Source organism: Lissotriton helveticus, chromosome 3_1 (assembly GCF_964261635.1).
Source record: "Lissotriton helveticus chromosome 3_1, aLisHel1.1, whole genome shotgun sequence".
In the NCBI taxonomy this organism is placed as follows: Eukaryota; Metazoa; Chordata; class Amphibia; order Caudata; family Salamandridae; genus Lissotriton; species Lissotriton helveticus.
Window position 1 is genome coordinate 219,445,349 of NC_136061.1, and position 20,915 is coordinate 219,466,263.

The 20,915-nt window shown below is 51.1% G+C and overlaps 2 protein-coding genes across 3 annotated transcripts in view; one reads left to right on the forward strand and one right to left on the reverse strand.

Moving 5' to 3' along the window:
- STYXL1 (serine/threonine/tyrosine interacting like 1) overlaps positions 1-17,314 on the reverse strand; it is a 299,858-nt gene extending 282,544 nt beyond the window's left edge. The window contains exon 1 of the mRNA XM_078679636.1: positions 17,234-17,314. The gene's annotated coding sequence lies outside the window, so the exon portion shown is untranslated. The remainder of the gene's footprint in view (positions 1-17,233) is intronic.
- Positions 17,315-17,420: 106 nt separating this feature from the next.
- The window catches only part of LOC144822300 (N-acyl-aromatic-L-amino acid amidohydrolase (carboxylate-forming)-like), a 165,360-nt gene continuing 161,865 nt past the window's right edge, over positions 17,421-20,915 (forward strand). The window contains exon 1 of one of the 2 annotated variants that reach the window (XM_078679647.1): positions 17,421-17,671. The gene's annotated coding sequence lies outside the window, so the exon portion shown is untranslated. The remainder of the gene's footprint in view (positions 17,672-20,915) is intronic. The other variant, XM_078679642.1, reaches the window with a different exon arrangement.

The window sequence follows — 20,915 nt, forward strand, 5'->3', positions numbered from 1 at the left end:
CTCCCATTGTGCCACAGCGGGGTTTCCCCCGTCAGTCTGTTCCACCATCCCATACGGCGGAGCGCGTCGCGCCACACCCGGAACACCCTCTGTGTGACTGCCGGGAGTCTTTTGCGGAGTGCCCCCGAGTATAATATCGTATGTAGCGTGTGCGGGTCCATAAGGTATCTCTCTAGGGCGTAAGTCGGGTCGCCGCGATCCCCATACCACCACTCATTGAGGACCAGCAGGTGCGATGCTTGATAATACGACAGAACTTCGGAGGCCGCCAAACCCCCACAGTACGTCGAGAGGAAACACGTGCGGAGCGCCACCCTCACTGCCCCTCCCGTCCATAAGAACCGGCCCAACGCTGAATCCACCTGCCGAAACCACTGCCGCGGTATCGGGTATGGATGATTTTGAAGCTGATAAAGGAGGCGAGGTAAGGCCACCATCTTAAAGATGGCCGAGCGTCCATATACATTCAGCGGCATCCTGGACCATATTTGCATGTCCGATCGTATTCTATCCCACACGGGTAGAACATTGCGGGACCACGACACTCCTGGCACGTCCGTCAAGAAGACACCTAGATATTTAAGGCCTCCCTCCGCCTCCTGCAGGGCCGAAGCCCAAGGACCCAAAGTACCACTATCTCCCAGGACCCACAATTTGGACTTCTGTACGTTCAGTGTGAGGCCGGACACGTCGCCGAAGATACGCATTATGTCTAAGACTCTGGGACCGGATCTGTTCAGGTCCGTAAGAAAGAAAAGCACATCATCGGCATAAAGCGTGATCCTGTCAGTCGGTCCACCCACCCATTCCACTCCACGCAGCTGTGCATCCATCCTCACCCAGGCCGCCAGCGGCTCCATCGCTAATGCAAACAGGTAGGGCGAGAGGGGGCACCCCTGCCGCGTGCCCCGGCCTATCAGAAAGGAACCGGACACCGCACCCGCAACCCGCACCGCCGCTGTCAAGTCAGTATAGAGTAAGTGAATATAGGACAGAAAACGGGGGCCTAGGTTGAGACGTAGGAGCAGCGCCCGAAGATATGGCCAGCTCAGGGAATCAAACGCCCTATCAATATCTGCCAGTAATAGGGCCGCCGGGATATCAGCCACTCGCGCCGCTTCCACCACCAATTGCGCCCTGCGAATATTGTGTCTAGTCGCCCTGTGGGGCATAAAGCCGGCCTGGTCTGGATGGACCAGATCCGATATGTAGGGACAAAGGCGTTTCGCCAAGGCTTTCGCTAAAATTTTCGCTTCGAAGTTCAGCAAGGAAATTGGACGATATGACTCATGGCGATCCGGCGGCCGCCCAGGTTTGCAAAAAACGACCACCTCTGCATGTCGCCAGTCCGCCAGAAGGCATCCGCATTCCCGAGCCGCCTCTAGTGCCTTCCCATAGCGCATCCCCAGTTGAAGGTGAAACAATTTCATAAATTCGCTGGGGAAACCGTTAGGCCCAGGGGCCTTTCCAGCATTCAGTTCACCCAGAGCCTCTCCCAGTTCCTCCGCAGACAAGGGGAGGTCCAGTCGGGCTCGGCCCTCATCCGAAAGCGCCCAAGGCGGGGGATCAGCCAGGAACTTGTCAATGTCCTCCGCCGCTAAAGACTCTCTGGGCGCATATTGCGTCTCATAGTAGCGAGCAAAGGTCTCAGCCAGGACCTCCGGATCAGTGATAGGGCTTCCCGCGTCGTCCCGGAGTCCAGGCAAGGGCTGGGCTTAAAAGGTACCCTGGCACAGCCTGTAGAGCATCGAGCCGGACTTATCCCCCCATTGACAAATTCTACTCTGCATAGCCAGCCAGGTGTGGCGGGCTTCATCTAACAGTAAGGAATGATACATTTGTTGGAGATAAAGCAGTTGCCCCACCGCCGCGCCACTCTCTCCCGACGTGCAGTCGGCCTCCTGGTTACTAACCCGAGTCGCCGCCTCCGCTATGGCCCGCCCGCGGGTCCTACGATTTGCCGCGCACCACGCTATATCTACGCCTCTGAGCACCGGCTTTAGAGCCTCCCACAAGGTCATGGCGTCCGTATCAGGACCGTCGTTTTCGGTCAGGTAGTGCGCTATAGCCTCCCTCATGTGCGATCGGTAATCATCGCGCTGTAAGTGCCACGTAGCAAGGCGCCAACGGAATGGCTGTCTCTTCGTGCTCAAAAGTAGTGTCAATGACACCGGGGAGTGATCCGACAGTCCCCTAGGGAGTATTGCGGTAGAACCCACTCGTCCTATCCAGGGCTGGGGGACAAAAAGGTAGTCAAGACGAGAGAAGGATTTGTGAACAGCCGACACATACGTGTATTTACGCTCACATGCATGCTGATAACGCCAAGCATCCACCCAACCCAGCCCCCGCACCAGTCTGCTCAGTTTTGTCGAAGCCTCAGGCAACTGATCACCCCCGGGCCTACAGCGATCCAGCCTCCCATTCATCACGTCATTCCAGTCACCTCCTACGATTGTTAACACATGCGGGATTTCGGCCCATATATCAAACAGCCGCTCCAAAAGGGCATCCTGCAGCGGGGGCGGCGCATAGACACTGCCAAACACCACAGGCTCCTCCCCCACCCTTCCCTTGACCAAGGCAAACCTGCCATGCGCATCCAGCCACTGCGTTTCATGCGAATAGTTCACACGACGGTGTATCAATATCGCAACTCCTCTAGAGCCCCTCGTAAACCCTGCATGGAACACCTGATCATAACCATATCTACGTAAGCTAAGGGTTTTTGTGCCCATGAGATGGGTTTCCTGGAGGAGCAGAACATCCGCCTTTTCTTTCTTCCCCAGACGCAAAACTGCTCCCCTCTTAATTCTGTCAAGCACCCCTCTTACATTCCAGCTCAAAATGCGCAACGAAGCTCGTGGGGGTTCCGCCCCCTGTCCGTCAGTCGCCATCAGGGGGCCAAAACTTTGGTTCGTCGGGCAACCGAGGCCACATACAGACTCTTATCATCCTCCAGACACTCACACACACCGTGCTCACCCCAGGCCCACCCCCTCCCACAACTCCCCCCCTACCCCCCAACCCCCTACCCGTCCCCCCGCCAACCCCCCCGGACCCCAAACTATACCAACAACCCCCCCTCTAGCCCCCCACCCCATACCTCAGCAACATTGAAGTACCTGTCGCGGTGTAGGCGATCCCAGACCCCCAACGGGAGGTCGGAGATCCACAACACCAATGGATCCCTCCCAACTACCCACTAAGTGTCTAACTACCCTCTACCCAACGTGGGAACGAACTCCGGGAGAAGACCCGCTCTATCTCGAGCGCCTCCCGACCCATGATCCACCCACGGATCCCTATGCATTACGCAGTAGTCCAGATGGCTAGTCCGATGTTCGGATCCGTCTGACCTGCACCTCTATGCACCTTCACGGCCCCATGAGCCTGAAACATCTATTAGGGCCAGTACATCCCAGGGACTCAAGACTTCAAGGGGGAAGAATCCGTCGCCTCTGTGTCCTCCACCGTCTTCTCCCAGGAAGGCGGGCGCTTCTTGGAGCGCGCTCTCCAGTTACTCCTGCTGCGTGACCTGCGGGGCACCTTCTTGGGTTCCGACGTGGAGGACGAATCCGAGCCCCTCCTCGGAGGGGTGTGCACCTTGACCCGCACCGTCTCGTCCGTCCATTCAAATACATCCTCCGGAGAGTTGAAGAATTGAGTGCGAGATTGAAACACCACCCGCAAGCGGGCCGGGTAGAGCAGGGCATACGGAATTTTCAACTCACGAAGGCGTGCTTTCGCTGCCGTGAAGGATTGTCGTTGTTGTTGGACCAGTCTGGTGTAGTCTGGGAAAATCAGGATTTTGTGGTTTTCAAACATGAGGGGGTCCTGAGCGCGGGCCTGACGTAGGATGGAGTCCCTGTCGTGATAGTTGAGCAGTTTGGCTATCACAGCCCGGGGGCGAGCCCCAGTGGGCGGCTTCGGAATCAAGGCCCGGTGGGCCCGCTCGATGATGAAGCAGCGCGAAAGGGATTCCGGCGGAAGCCACCCCTCCAGCCACTGAGTCAAAAAGGCCTCCATATTCCCCTTCTCGCAATCCTCCGGAAAGCCCACAAAGCGCAGGTTATTTCTTCTGGCCCGTCCTTCCGCGTCCTCCACTCGCATCGCCAGGCCCTTTTGGATTCCCTCCATGGCATCTACCTTCTTCTTGAGGACCACTACGTCGTCCTCTACCTCCGTAATCCTGGTCTCGGTTTCTGTGATGCGGGCAACAGCGTTGCGCAAATCCTGTCGCAGCAGAGTAACATCCGCCCCGACTGCACCGATCTTCGCGTCCAGCATATCTCTAGATTGCGTGATGGCCGTCATTAGCGCCGCATTATCTGGTCCCGAGCTCTGCTGTCCTCCTGTGGCTCCCGCACCCCCACTCGGCCCCGCAAATTTATCCATCGGGCCCTGCTTGGAAGAGCCACTGCTGTTGTTCCCTCTAGTCATAGTGCTCGTGGGGCTCACGCTCGTTTACCGGGAATGGCGGGGTACAGAGACAGCCCCAACCGAACTCGTAGCGTCCAAGAATAGCACCCCAAGCAGGCCCAGCGCACTGTTCCACTGGAGGTGTCCCACACCACCGCACAACCCAAGAGTCAAGCCACCTTAGGAGGGCCCCGTGGCGGGGGCAGGGTATCTGAGCGTGGCTGTGCCCACCAACACAGGAGATGCCGAAGCCAGCCCCGGCCCCTTTTCGTGGCACCCGGCAAAGACGGCCGGCAGCAATCCACTAGTGCCCAAGAGTGCCGTCGTATTAGGCCAATGACCCCCACCGCGGTCCGGCCCGACCGCCGAGCAATTGGCAGTGCCTCGCTGGTGCCCCTGGCACAGAGGGCTGGAACAGGAACAATTGGAGGTGAGGGGGGGGGAGGGTTGTTGGTGCTACAATGGATAGTAGCGAGAGAGCGGATGGCTGCCGTCTCTCAACGCTCCGTGGGCCACAGTCCCCGCGGTCCGACTCGACCGCCGAACGGGCCAGGCACCTCCGCAAGAGCATCCCCTCCCCCACCAGGCCGCGCACCACGCGGCTCCCCCTTACTGCACCGTAGGAGTCTGGTCGCTGGTCCCACCGCCGGAAGGTCGCCGACACCGCTCTCTCCACGCCAGGTGCCCGATGTAGGCCGCACCGCGGTCTCTGTTCTGCGCTGCCGGAGGCGGCAGAGATTACGCCAACGGGGCCCCAAAGTCGCCGTCAAGCCGTCTCCCCCAGTTCCCTCGGACAGCCGCTCACTGCAGGGTGGACAGAGGTCGGGCAACGCAGGATATGTGGAAGGATTACTGGCGGCGGGAAGGAGCTCGCTCAAGCTACGTCCGCCATGCTCGCCGTCTTGGCCACGCCCCCCTCACGACCCCCTTTTGTGCCACTTTGGCCACCATAAGTGTGGCAGGGTATGCTCAGACGTGAGTCCCTTGTTCACTTTGCCACTGGATTCAAGCAAGCCGGGCTGATGACGGCTGGAATGGTAGTCAGACAAAATATCGAAATTAAAATATCGATATACAATAATATCGATGTTTTAATATCGATGGTATAGTATATCGATGTGCCATAATATCGACAGACAGAATATCGAGATTAAGGTATGTATGTTAGTAATATCGAAATTTTGTTGTTTAGTGTTATGTATTTTATTTTGTTGTTTATATGTTTGCTAAATATGTTTAGAAATGTATGTTTGAAAATTAGTAATTTCGTTAACATTTTGTGTTTTAGTATTAGAGCGGGTTGTGGGTTTATAGGGGAATAGGGTGGGAAGTAATTTAATAATAATTAATTAATTAATATATGTTTGTAAATATTTTTAATTAATAATTAATTGGTAATTAATTAATATTAATTAGTTAATTAATATAATTTTGTACATATTTGTAATTAATAATTAATTGGTAATTAATTCATATTAATTAGTTAATTAATTAATATAATTTTGTACATATTTGTAATTAATAATTAATTGGTAATTAATTAATATTAATTAGTTAATTACATTAATTAGAGTAATTTTTTAATATATATAATTTTTTGTTATTGTTAATTAATTATTTGGGAAAAATTAATATTAATTAGTAAATTAAATTAATTATAGCTAATGTGCTAATATATTTACTTTATTGTTATTGTTAATTAATAATGAATTGGTAATTAAATAATGTTAATTAATTTTGGGTAAAGGAGTATTTTTAGGGTTCAGGGTCAGTTTTCAGTTCTTGGGTAAAGGGGTATTTTTGCGGTTCAGGGTCAGTTTTCAGTTTTTGGGTAAAGGGGTATTTTTAGGGTTCAGGGTCAGTTTTCAGTTTTTGGGTAAAGGGGTATTTTTAGGGTTCAGGGTCAGTTTTCAGTTCTTGGGTAAAGGGGTATTTTTAGGGTTCAGGGTCAGTTTTCAGTTTTTGGGTAAAGGGGTATTTTTAGGGTTCAGGGTCAGTTTTCAGTTCTTGGGTAAATGGGCATTTTTAGGGTTCAGGGTCAGTTTTCAGTTTTTGGGTAAAGGGGTATTTTTAGGGTTCAGGGTCAGTTTTCAGTTCTTGGGTAAAGGGGTATTTTTAGGGTTCAGGGTCAGTTTTCAGTTTTTGGGTAAAGGGGTATTTTTAGGGTTCAGGGTCAGTTTTGGGTTTTTGGGGTACAGGGGTATTTTTAGGGTTCAGGGTCAGTTTTGGGTTTTTGGGGTACAGGCGTACAGGGTAAAAATAAAATAAATTTAAATTTAATTTAAATCAATTAAATGAAATTAAAAAAAATATTTTACATTAAATTATTACGTTTTTAATTTATTTTAAATGTATATGTATTACTTTTAATTTTTTTATTATGTTTTAATGTTTTTATTTAATATTTGTTAAATTATATGTATTTTAACATTATTTTTACATTATTATTAATACATTTAAAAAAACGATATTTTTAATTTCGATATTTTTGTACTGCGATATTAATTTTTCGATATTTTTGTACTTACCTTTATGAAGATATGACTCCGATATTTTTGATTTCGATATTTTTGTGTCGATATTTTTGTATGTAGATATTCTGTCTGTCGATATTATGTCATACAATCGGTCCTGGGAAGCTTGTTTCCGGTCCAGGGAAGACATGGCTTGGCAGTTCGGGCTGGACTGTTCCCATGAGGCACAGGGTCAGACTGATTTGCATATAGCCATGTCTGAACTGGGGTGGCGGAGTGGGCTAAAGAACGGTGATGGATCAAGCCCAGATCTTTTGACTGGGTGTGAGTGTTTGATTGGCTCAGATGCTCCGTCCATCACCACCCCCTTTTGTGTCGCTTTGGCCGCCATAAGTGTGGCAGGGTATGCTCAGACGTGAGTCCCTTGCTCACTTGGCCACTGGATTCAAGATAGCCTGGCTGATGAGGATTATGAATCCGAAACCGGTCCCAGGATGCTTGTTTCCGGTGCATGGAAGACATGGCTTGGCAGTTCGGGCTGGACTGTTCCCATGAGGCACAGGGTCAGACTGATTTGCATATAGCCATGTCTGAAATGGGGTGGCTGAGTGGGCTAAAGAATGGTGATGGATTAAACCCAGATCAGTTGACTGGGGGTGAGTGTTTGATTTGCTCAAACGCTCCGTCCATCATCCCCTTTTGTATCGCTGTATAAGCTCCACAGCGGCCCCTCGCCAGGCACACCAGAAGCGGGGAGTGGTCAGATACATACCACGCCAGATAGGAAACCTCCCTAACATGCCGTGCCAGCTCAGGGGTAATGAGACAATAACCCAGCCGAGTATAAGTTCCCGTCTCCGAGGTGTAGCAGAAGAGTCTGGATCCCGAGTGTCTTTACCTACATACTCCAGGGTATAAATGTTGGATCCCTTCTCAACAAGGGGAGAAGGAGTGCTTTGGTAAAGGGCACATGGTTACAATAGTTAGAGTTGCAAAAGTCCAAGACAGAAGAAACCAATCCCCAGGAGAGGAAAGAGGAAAGAGGGGAGGGGGGGGGGCAGGGAGCTGGGAAGCGGGTTAGATCTGGCAGATCAGCAGTGGGAGTGAAAAAACCTCGTGGGGGCTCAAGACGGTAGAGTAAACGGTCTCCAAGCTTAGATGGGGTCTCATAGTCATAAATTGAAGTCTGGGCGCCATTTTAGAGTCAGGTAAGTCCCAGGTACCTGGGCGCAATGAACCCTGGGCAGAATGGCCGCCATCTTAGGGTCAGGCAGCTGGGTTCAGGTCGGCTCGTGCTGAATCCCCCAGAGTCAGGGTATATTCCGAGGCACACACTCTCAATGTCAGGGGGGCCCTCAGCATCTGTGGGAGACCCCAACCACCAACATCAGAGGTCTCCTACTGGTGCGCTCTGCAGGGGCTATGTATTGACCGCTACAGGCAGGCAGTTGCGCTGATTGTTATCACGCTGCAATAGCCACTGGGTAGATGGGAGTCTTTGTCGCTTTTATTTCAGAGTGCTGGGTTGGAATTAATTGGATGCTGGGTTGGAGATAGATGGATGCTGGGTTGGGGATGGATGGATGCTGGGTAGGGGATGGATGGATGCTGGGTAGGGGATGGATGGATGCTGGGTTGGAGATGGATGGATCTCCTCGACCGGACCACCGACAACATGACCGCCCTCAAACACGCTACCCGCAAGCACCACCAGCTCAGCCGCACCACCAAGAAGAAATCCCTGAAGGAACGACTGGACAACAACGCCCACGACAGCAAAGAGCTCTTCACTATCGTCAAGGAGTTCTCCAACCCCAGCACAGGCACCAACGACATCACTCCGTCACAAGACCTCTGCGACTCCCTCGCCTCGTTCTTCCACCGCAAGATCGCCGACATCCACAACAGCTTCGGCGCCCCACCCACGCACCCAACCGTGGAACCAACGCCCCCCACCGCCACCCTTCGCACCTGGACCACGGTGACCACCGAAGACACAGCCCGCACGATGAACACCATCCACTCCGGATCACCGACCGACCCCTGCCCACACCACGTCTTCAACAAGGCCGACTCCACCATCGCACCCCAACTCCGGAACATCATCAACGCCTCCTTCAACACCGCCACCTTCCCGGAGAGCTGGAAGCACGCCGAGATCAGCGCCCTCCTGAAGAAACCTACAGCGGACCCCACCGATCTCAAAAACTTCCGCCCCATCTCGCTCCTCCCTTTTCCTGCTAAAGTCATCGAGAAGATCGTCAACAGACAGCTGACCGCCTTCCTCGAGACGAACGGATCCCTCGACCCCTCGCAGTCCGGCTTCAGAGCCAACCACAGCACCGAGACCGTCCTCATCGCAGCCACCGACGACATCCGGACCCTGCTCGACAAGGGGGAAACAGTGGCCCTCATCCTCCTGGACCTCTCCGCTGCGTTCGACACGGTCTGCCACCGCACCCTAGTCCAGCGCCTCAGCAACAACGGTATCCAAGAGAAGGCACTGGAGTGGATCATCTCGTTCCTCGCCGGTAGAACACAAAGAGTCCGCCTCCCCCCGTTTTGCTCCGAGGCCACGAAGTCATCTGCGGCGTCCCGCAAGGATCTTCACTCAGCCCCACCCTCTTCAACATCTACATGAAACCTCTCGCAGCCATCGCACGCCAGCACAACCTCAACATCATCTCTTACGCCGACGACACCCAGCTGATCCTCTCCCTCACCAGAGACCCAGACACCTCCAGAACCTGCCTACACGAAGGGATGAAAGACGTCGCCGAGTGGATGAAGGACAGCCGCCTGAAACTGAACTGGGACAAGACGGAAGTCCTCATCCTGGGATCTTCTCCCTCCGCCTGGGACGACTCCTGGTGGCCCCCAGCCCTGGGCACCGCACCCAAGCCAACCGACCACGCACACAACCTGGGCTTCATCCTGGACCCCTCCCTCTCGATGACCAGACAAGTCAACGCCGTCTCCTCATCGTGCTTCAACACCCTGCGTATGCTTCGCAAGATCTTCCGCTGGATCCCGACCGAGACCAGGAAGACTGTCATCCAGGCACTCGTCACCAGCCGACTGGACTACGGAAACACCCTGTACGCCGGAACCACAGCCAAGCTACAGAAAAGACTCCAGCGCATCCAGAACGCCTCCGCCCGACTCATCCTGGATGTCCCCCGACACAGCCACATCTCCAGCCACCTGAGGAACCTGCACTGGCTCCCCGTTGACAAGAGGATCACGTTCCGGCTCCTCACCCATGCACACAAGTCTCTCCACGACCTGGGTCCCAAGTACCTCAACGACCGCCTGACCTTCTATACGCCCACCCGCCAGCTACAGTCCACCAGCCTCGCCCTCGCAGCCGTACCACGCATCCGAAGAGCCACCGCCGGAGGAAGATCCTTCTCTTCCTGGCTGCCAAGACTTGGAACTCCCTCCCCATCCACCTTCGGCTGACCCAGGACCATCTCGCCTTCAGGAAACAACTCAAGACCTGGCTGTTCGAGCAGTAGCATACCCCTCCCCCCAAGCGCCTTGATACCCTCCCGGGTGAGTAGTGCGCTATACAAATGGCATGATTGATTGATTGATTGATTGAGGGGTGGATGGATGAATGCATGGGTGGATGGTTGACTGTGGGTGCTTAGAGCATGAATTGATGGATGAATTTGTGGGGAGGTGCTTTTGTGCACTGCTGGATGGGTAACTGAAGAAACGGTGAGGCCAGAGGCCTAACGGCCCCCAAGGCCTGAAGTGCGGTGTATTCGCCATTCACGCTGGCTTGTGGCCTCTGTGTGTTTGCAACAAGGTGACCCGTTGCCACTGAAGGTGCTGCATTTTCTGTATTTGGCATTTAGTCGGTTTATTGGAAGTAAACCAAGACTCTTGCCTCAGAATGTATTGTTGAAGTGAATGCTTACAAATTAAATCCTCGTTTCCCTGTGACTTAGGAATATAAGGTCACCTCCCTGGGCACCATAGAGATGTATGAGTGGGAGTCCCACAGGTGAGGGCCAGTCTCTCCCCTGAAAGTGTAGTTATCCTCTTCTCCACCGGATGTGATTTCACGCTATAGATTAGTGATCATATTTTAAAACCCTGAACGCTAGATCTCTGCAACCCGCCCTTTCACCGCCTGCCTCTCCATTCAGATCCTCCTAGTTATCAAGCCAGATAGACATCCACCCATTCATCCACCACCACTCCACTCATCCTTTCATCCACACAACCACCTTTCCATCCACCACGCATAGAATCACATACATCCACCTATTTAGCTCCCGCCCACCTGCCCAGCTATCACATCCCCTACCCAGGCGTCCTTAAACGAGAGAAAAGCTCCAAGTGTCAGACATTTGGTTGTAGAAGTTACTCGTGGGGGGGGGGCACTTTGAGCCCAATGGGCGTTGCACAGCGTATGGTTGTGTTTAGTGCACGACCAGCATGTGCCGTGTGCACGTGGCTTGTGTTTTGGAAGGTCAGGCTGTGGATGGGGAGGGGGTGGCCCCCGGCTGTTCCTGGGACTTGAACCGCTGCCGTGGGGAGTTTCAAATCAAAAAACATATTATATAGTGCGCATGCGTGCAAGGACACGCATGCGCACTAAAACGGCAGAACACCGGGGAGCTTAAAAATACTTGTATGAAGCCAAAAGTACATTGTGCGGTTGCGTAGGATAGTGCGCATGCGCACACACGAGGAGGGAGCGCATACAGATGGGGAGCAGGGAACCACGGAACACCGGCACGTTTGTGAGACAAACGCATGCGTGGCTACTGTCACATGGATCCCAATAACTGCTTTAGCCTTGTTGTGAAGGACGCAATACTCTAGCCCTTACGCGTTGTGCAAGAGCAGAGACTACTTTGACATCCGTCTTTGTGAGGGACGTGGCCTGTTATTTCGGTGAGAAGACCAACCTTTCAGCGGCCATCTTTTTCTGTGACGCTAGCCTCCCCAGCCGCCATCTTAGCGTGGGGAGCGCTGCCGCTCATCTACCACCCAAGAAGCCATGTTTATGCGGGGCGTGCAACGCTGCGACCGGTTACCGTTAGACAGAAATGAAGGACTTCGACATCATATTAGATAAATGCGCCGGTTATGGGCGCTCCTGGAAACGCACGCACGTGAGTGTGGACTAGCTGTGGATCAGGCTTCACGGGGGTATAAATGGGGGAGGGGGGTGATAAAGATAAGAGATGAAAAGTGACTCCCGGTTCTCTTCTCCTGTGACGATCTGCTGTTCTCTTCCACCCCGCCTCCTTCTTTAACTCCCTGTTCTCTTCTCATGTGCTGAAAAATTAGGAAAAATTAGGATGTGCTGATCTGCTGCTCTCATCCACCCACCTCCTTCTTTAACTACCTGTTCTCTTCTCTCGTGCTGATCTGCTGTTCTCTTCCACCCCACCTCCATCTCTACCTCCCTGTTCTCTTCTCCCGTGCTGTTCTGCTTCTCTCTTCCACCCCACCTCCTTCTTTAACTCCCTGTTCTCTTCTGCTGTGCTAATCTGCTGCTCTCTTCCACCTCACCCTCTAACTCCCTGTTCTCTTCTCTTCTCCTGCGCTGATCTGTTGCTCTCTTCCACCCCGCCTCCTTCTTTAACTCCCTGTTAACTTCTGCTGATCTGCTGCTCTCTTCCACCTCACCTCCTTCTCTAACTCCCTGTTCTCTTCTCTTCTCCTGTGCTGATCTGTTGCTCTCTTCCACCCCGCCTCCTTCTTTAACTCCCTGTTAACTTCTGCTGATCTGCTGCTCTCTTCCACCCCACCTCCTTCTTTAACTCCCTGTTCTCTTATGCTGTGCTGATCTGTTCCTCTCTTCCACCCACCTCCTTCTCTAACTCCCTGTTCACTTCTCTTCTCCAGAGCTGATCTGCTACTCTCTTCAACGCGCCTCCTTCTCTACCTCCCTGTTCTCTTCTCCCATGCTATTCTGCTGCTCTCATCCACCCACCTCCTTCTTTAACTACCTGTTCTCTTCTCTCGTGCTGTTCTGCTGCTCTCTTCCACCCCACCTCCTTCTTTAACTCCCTGTTCTCTTCTGCTGTGCTAATCTGCTGCTCTCTTCCACCTCACCTCCTTCTCTAACTCCCTGTTCTCTTCTCTTCTCCTGTGCTGATTTGTTGCTCTCTTCCACCCTGCCTCCTTCTTTAACTCCCTGTTAACTTCTGCTGATCTGCTGCTCTTTTCCACCCCACCTCCTTCTTTAACTCCCTGTTCTCTTATGCTGTGCTAATCTGTTCCTCTCTTCCACCCACCTCCTTCTCTAACTCCCTGTTCACTTCTCTTCTCCAGAGCTGATCTGCTGCTCTCTTCAACCCGCCTCCTTCTCTACCTCCCTGTTCTCTTCTCCCATGCTATTCTGCTGCTTTCTTCCACCCCACCGTCTTTAACTCCCTTTTCTCTTCTCCTTTGCTAATCTGCTGCTCTCTTCCACCCCACCTCCTTCTTCAACTCCCTGTTCTCTTCTCATGTGCTGATCTGCTGCTCTCATCCCCCCACCTCCTTCTTTAACTACCTGTTCTCTTCTCTCTTGCTGATCTGCTGTTCTCTTCCACCCCACCTCCTTCTCCACCTCCCTGGTCTCTTCTCCCGTGCTGATCTGCTGTTCCTTTCCACCGCCTCCTTCTCTAACTCCCTGTTTTCTTCTCCAGTGTTGATCTGCTGCTCTCTTCCACCCACCTCTTTCTCTAACTCCCTGTTCTCTTCTCCTGTGCTGATCTGCTGCTCTCTTCCACCCGCCTCCTTCTTTAACTCCCTGTTCTCTTCTGCTGTGCTGATCTGCTGCTCTCTTCCACATGTATCCTTCTCTAACCGCGCACACACATACATACAACCACGCGCGCGCACACACACACACATACATACATACAACCACGCGCGCGCACATACATACAACTACACACACACAACCGCACGAACACACACAACCACACCGCACACACAATCGCACACACACCCAATCGCACACACACCCACACACACAACCACACATACAACCACACACACATACAACTACACACACATTCAACCACACGCACAACCACACACACAACACACACACAACACACACACACACAACCACACACATCTATCTATCGCCCTCACTCTATCTATCTATCGCCCTCACTCTATCTATCTGTCGCCCTCACTCTGTCACCCTCACTCTATCTATCTGTCGCACTCACTCTGTCTGTCGCCCTCACTCTATCTGTCGCCCTCACTCTATCTGTCGCCCTCACTCTATCTATCTGTCGCCCTCACTCTATCTATCGCCCTCACTCTATGTATCGATGGCCCTCACTCTCTATCTATCAATCTATCTATCTATCTGCCTCACTCTATCTATCTATCTGTCTATCTATCGCCCTCACTCTATCTATCACCCTCATTCTATCTATCTATCGCCCTCACTCTATCTATCTATCTATCGCCCTCACTCTATCTATCTATCTATCGCCCTCACTCTATCTATCTATCGCACTCATTCTATCTATCTATCTATCGCCCTCACTCTATCTATCTATCACCCTCATTCTATCTATCTATCGCCCTCACTCTATCTATCTATCGCCCTCACTCTATCTATCTATCGCCCTCACTCTATCTATCTGTCTATGTATCTATCTATCTATCTATCGCCCTAACTTTATCTATCTATCGCCCTCACTCTATCTATCTATCGCCCTCACTCTATCTATCGCCCCACTCTATCTTTCTATCTATTTATCTATCGCCCTCACTCTATCTATCTATCTATCGATCGCCCTCACTCTATCGCCCTCACTCTATCTATCGCCCTCAGTCTATCTATCTATCTCTCTATCGCCCTCACTCTATCTATCTCATTCTGTACTCCACCACCTGGTCTTCTAAAAGTACAGCCCTGCCACTTTACATGCCTTTTCCAAAGGTGCCAGGATACAGGAATCCTGCAATGATCTATCATCTCCAATGTTGCCTTCAGAGGTTTCTGGGAGAGGGGATCTTTTAAGTGGATGCAATTTGTTTTTATACCTGACCCACTCCACAGTGTCATTTATGAGGCCAAATTAAATGCAGGGGTGCAGGTTGTCAGCTGGTCGCCATGCCTGCTTCCAGCAGGCAGGTGATAGCTGCTGAGTCCGCCAGTGGTGCCAGTCAGCAGTTATTATGGACTGCATGGCCATGCGATGGGGGTTTCAGGCCAGTGGTGGATTGGATATTTGTATATCTGCCTGTTTAGCAGAACACAACACCACTGTTTGTAGATGGACATTTCTGAGAGTTTTCATTTCTATTACCTACAAACATAGCACGCATATTAGTAGACTGCAAGTAAAACCCCCAGAGTTTAGCTGTGCTATTGAATGGTCAAAGATCCTCTGTTCAATGGTACTCATTTTATCGACCCTAGAAGGATGAAAAGCTATGTAAACTCATGTGGAATGAAACAAGTGAACATGTGAGTATAGGAGAGCACCAGTGTAATACATTACTGCTACCATACCTCATGTCCCAGTAAGATAACGGTGTTCGGACAGTGTAGTGACACACACAGTAGTGTGTTTTACTGCTACTGTCTGTCTTCAGAGCAGCCTGTGACCGAAAAGGGGGCTCTCTGTAAGCTCACTGACTCCTAGCACTCACTGCAAACCATGCTGAGTGCTCGGGTGGCAGCTATAGAAGCTATATAAATATTCCATTGCCACCAGTTGACCCGTGATCCTCCGGTCCTAATGGAGCAGAGCCTTTGAAAGTCAGCAGGATAGTATGATATTGACAGAGCTCTCCCTGAGCCCGGTGCAGCTGACCTGCTGTGGCTGCCCTTAATAAATACAATTGATGCTTCATTCGTTCTGAGCTGCCTTTAGTTTACTGTGTCTGAGAGCTGTGCAGCCGCTGCCTGACTCCCTTCTGCTCTGTTTTCAGCTGCATGCCATTAATGTACTTTAGTTTACTCCCTTCTGCTCAGTTTTCAGCTGCATGCCATTAATGTACTTTAGTTTACTCCCTTCTGCTCTGTTTTCAGCTGCATGCCATTAATGTACTTTAGTTTACTCCCTTGTGCTCTGTTTTCAGCTGCATGCCATTAATGTACTTTAATGTACTCCCTTCTGCTCTGTTTTCAGCTGCATGCCATTAATGTACTTTAGTTTACTCCCTTCTGCTCAGTTTTCAGCTGCATGCCATTAATGTACTTTAGTTTACTCCCTTCTGCTCAGTTTTCAGCTGCATGCCATTAATGTACTTTAGTTTACTCCCTTGTGCTCTGTTTTCAGCTGCATGCCATTAATGTACTTTAATTTACTCCCTTCTGCTCTGTTTTCAGCTGCAGCCTTGGCTGGCAGCGATGGGGTTATGTTGTACAGTACTTTGCTTTCTCCTCGAGCTAGCACTCTAGATCTTTTCTTGTATTCTGTGTTCTAGAGCTCTCCTCCGCCAGGCTGGCAGTTGGAGCTCTAGTCGGACAGGGAGCTGATCTACAAATCTCTGTACTGCAATAAAGCCTATGCAAACTTACTTGTTCCTGTGGTCTACAGACTTATTTACTTCATTTGGCGACTTGGACTGGAGAGTTGTCTGGCCATTGTCCTCTCCTGGATGCTGCAGCCTGAAAAATTTTCCAGAGATGTAGAAGCGCATCAACTCCCCAAAGAATCCACGTGTAACCTCCATCGTGAAGACGGAGTATCGCCTCCGTTTCCTCAGTGAAAGCGACTTCGTGGTGAACATTGAAGGATTTTTAGGTCGGTTTTCTGCTTGTGGCACTATGCGTGACGTCATCCCAACCAACGTCTGGCATAACGCGTCTCCTAGCAACTAGCCACAGACAGCCGCATCACCAACCTACGTCCTCAATCACCGTAAGCGGCAACGTCACCAGAGCCAACTTCCATTCTCCGGTGAGTCGTCTAGCAACGCAACGTCACTGAGCGCGCCCCAATACGCACAGTCACGGTGTAATTGACGTGAAGCGTCTGACGTGTGACGCACACGCACGACGCTGTCGGCCATATTGCTTCTTCTTCAGTACCTTGTACCCCTGCTCTTTCTTCCTCTTCCCTAGCTGATGTCCCTTCAAGGAGCTCTCGCTCCCGCCGCCCACCCTTGTATTTGAATGACTATGTTCATTAATGTTTCTTTCTTCATTGTTCTTATGTTTCCTTCCTCTGCAAGGAAGGGAGATATGTTGTACAGTACTTTGCTTTCTCCTCGAGCTAGCACTCTAGATCTTTTCTTGTATTCTGTGTTCTAGAGCTCTCCTCCGCCAGGCTGGCAGTTGGAGCTCTGGTCGGACAGGGAGCTGATCTACAAATCTCTGTGCTGCAATAAAGCCTATGCAAACTTACTTGTTCCTGTGGTCTGCAGACTTATTTACTTCAGGTTAACACTGCTAGAGCTGGAGGAGTGTTCGCCGCTGGATCTTGAAAGCGCATGCGTGTAATCACACGCATGCGCAGTACACGGGCAGTAGAGTGGGGTGCTTCAAAATACATGCAGCCAAGACATGGGGGTTCCACGCATGCGCATGCGTGGAAACGCGGGGGCGGGGTGTAAAGCCAGATGGGGTGGCTCTATCGATAGTACACCGGGATTTTAATCTGGATGTGCGGCGGTAGAGTGCCGTCACGTCCGGCCCAGAAACAGTTAGTAATGCGGCGGGGGATCTGAAAGTGCAGGCAGGCTGCCTGCTGCTCACAGCCTCTCTCATGATGGCAGGCCGGCCGCAGGGGGTCCAGCCGAATGATCGATTACCTTTTGCAGCAGCGCCGGTTTGCCTTCAAGAAGTAAGTGCCTGAGAAAGAGCCAGCATTAATCTGTTTTAAAGTACTTCTGCTGTATCTGTTATTGAAAGACTAGCATATCATGGCAGCGCTGCTTGCACTACCATGGGTGCAGTAAGTTCTAAAAAATTATGACTATTACCCCACCGCGATATGCCGAGGAAGTGACGCTGTCGCAGCCAGGACTGGCCCGGGGAGTGGTGATTTGGTAATGTGAAGATGATCGCCGCCACGATGTTTTCTGATTGCACTCTCTTCGGTGCACTTTGGGCAAGATAATCTGCTACTACGTGCATGTAAACTTGCTGTCATATGTTCGTTTTGAAAAGATCGGTGGCAGTGAACAGTAGTTGTAAAGCACACTTTGCTTTTCTAAATGATGTTTATTACTGCGGAGCCACGTATGTCCCAGGGAAATACCTAATGCATAGCACACTGAAACCCGCAGATAGTGTGATCTACCTGTACTTGTGAAAAATAGGAGAGGTTTTTTATTCACGCCCTGCCACGGGACTACTCCGCCCACACTCGCACGGGCTGCCCCAGTCCCTTTCAGGCTGTCTTGCTTCGGAGGCACCTAGTGTGCTGAGTGCACTGCCACATGGCCCCTTGGCTCTCTGTTCTCTGTTCATCTGGAGAAATGCCCTTGAAAGGCTCGGTGGTAGCTGACCCTGGCTCGTCCTGCTGCCCCTCACTAACCCCCTCTTCTGTCACTGCTCCTACCCCAGCCCCCAGTACACTGACCAAGCCATTTATAAACGTGCCCAGGTAGCCCACTCCTCTCTCCTGACCTCGACCCTGACCCTCGCCCTATACACTCTGCCCCCTCAGTATCTCATTCTCAGAATGTACATACAATGCAGTGGAGAACAATCCCTCTTCATTTGCATAATGTGCAAAACGTGTAACCACGTGCTTACAATCGATCTTAGGAAAACTATAAATATGTAAACGTATTTCGAGCCAGTTTGTGAGCTACTGTTCATCTTGCCTCTTCGATGCTTGAGATGTACTTCCATCCTCTTCTCTGTTGCTGCTAACTTTCCACTTTCATGTTTCTCCCCAGTTGTGGAGTAGTAACTGCCACAAACATAATTGTAAATGTGGTTGTGCAGGAGAAAGCACTTGGCGGCCTTGGTTTCTTGTGCTTTGAAGCAGTTTTAAGATTGTATTAGAGTTTTTTGTACCTTTGATGGGTGTAATTTCTGAAATTCATGTTTCCCTTGTCTTGACTGCTTGATTTTTGATTGCGAGAAGGTGTCACTCGTGGTTATTGAATGTCACTCATAATTTCAGTGAAATTATGAAAATGTCACACATAAGCAATCTGAAACCTTGGCAGCTATGTTTTAATTTGCATTATATCTGAGTATCCTGCGAAGGGCTGTTAAGTTGAGTTCTGCGGCTTTTGAAACGTTTGGCAGCGTGGTTGGTAAGTTTATTTTTGGTAACTTTGGGCTTTTTAAAATGAAATGGTATGTTGTGGGGTTGACATGAGATTTTAGCGCTAAGGATTTACACATAGATTAGATGGTATGTTTAGCGCATGATTAATTATTTTTAGTTATTGAAAATGTAATCCAACGTATATTTTTGAGCGGTTGCGAAAGTTTAAATGCGTGTAAAACCATTTTTCAAAGACTTAGGAACACGCTTTCAGCCGCTGCCGATTGTGTGCCTGCTGACGCTTCCCTCTTAAGATGGCAAAGATAGTGCCCCAGGGCCATGGGCTCGATGAGAGAGGCAGGCTCGTTCCGTTGTGCCCAGAGACAAGCTCGCCCCGTTGACCCCACAGACAGTGTTGCTGCACAGCACTCTGCTCAAGGGCAGACAATGAAATAATCGAGGCTCATCAAATGTTCAACAGACAGTGATCCTGCTCACGTACCACAGAGGAAGGGTCCAGGGCCCCGAGAGGGCCGGGGTCTGTCTACAGGCAGCAGGCGGCTACAGGCCACTCAAAACCAAACCCGTGGACACTAGCAGGGTAACCCCAGAATGCACAAAGTGTCACATCTGCAAAAAGACACACAGCTCAGATGCTGTGTGTGCGTCCTCTGCGCCATGCATCAGAGTCAAGGAAATAAACATCTCAAACCTGGCGGGCGGCTTCAAGGCACTGTGGCACTTTCTAGGTCGTGCACCAGCCTGTGATCTTGGGGCTATGTATGGAAAAGCAGGGCTATGGAGAGGAGTACTTGCGCGTTCCTGGCATTTAAACAGGGCCCCCTCCGCCCCCCACTTCACCTGGTAAAGCAGCGTGCAGGAGGGTGTAGCTCGCCGACAACAAACATTACATGTCTACAGAAGCTGCCAGAGTCGGAAGCTGAGATTCACAGCCTGCGCCCCGCGTCCTCAGAAGGACGTGCGAATACCCGTCCCCCTCCAGCGCCTCGAGGCTGGTCACTCGGTCATGCAATACACTAACTCTCTCATCTGATGCCAGCCTGCGCCCCTTAACCCAGGAAATAATGGAACCTTTCACCCCAATGTAGGTGTTTGACGTTCACTTCTCTGCACGTCCACCGTGTTGCCTCCTAGACTTGGATGATGCTTTGTAAAGCGCCTGGAAGTTCCTCCTGTCGATCTAGCTCGCGCTACATCAAGAAACAAGAGGACTAGCAGCGCTGTCACGGGTGAAAGCCTCTCACCAGGACCCCAAAGGAAATAGGACCAGTAATCAGCACAACGCCCAACCCCGGTCAAAGGCCAAGAAACCAGTAGCGATACTCATGGAACCAGGCAGCGCTGTGAGGCTTTATTCTGGCTGGATTACTACTTCCAAAGCGCTGTTTGCCAAACCTAGCTAGGATTACTAGGCACTATCCGTAGCGCCTACGCTCCTTTACCACTGGTGCCCAGGACAGGTATGGCCCGCCGTCAAGGCACCAGTGGAAATCCCAAAGTGGACCCGGTAAATGTTTAGGGTACCGCCTGGTACCTCAAAGTTATCACACTACAGAATCAGGCAAACATTACAGCCAGTACCTTTTAGGAGGGTGAATCAGCACACCAGGAATACTGGGGTGGGGGGGGAGGGGGGTGCCCGCCTAGCGTCTAAAGCTCTGTTGTAGTGCTTGCTCACACTCTACTACTCACTCTCTACTACTCACTCTCTACTACTCACTCTCTACTACTCACTCTCTACTACACACTCTCTACTACTCTCTACTACTCACTACTACACACTTTACTACACACTTTACTACACACTTTACTACACACTCTCTACTACACAATCACTACT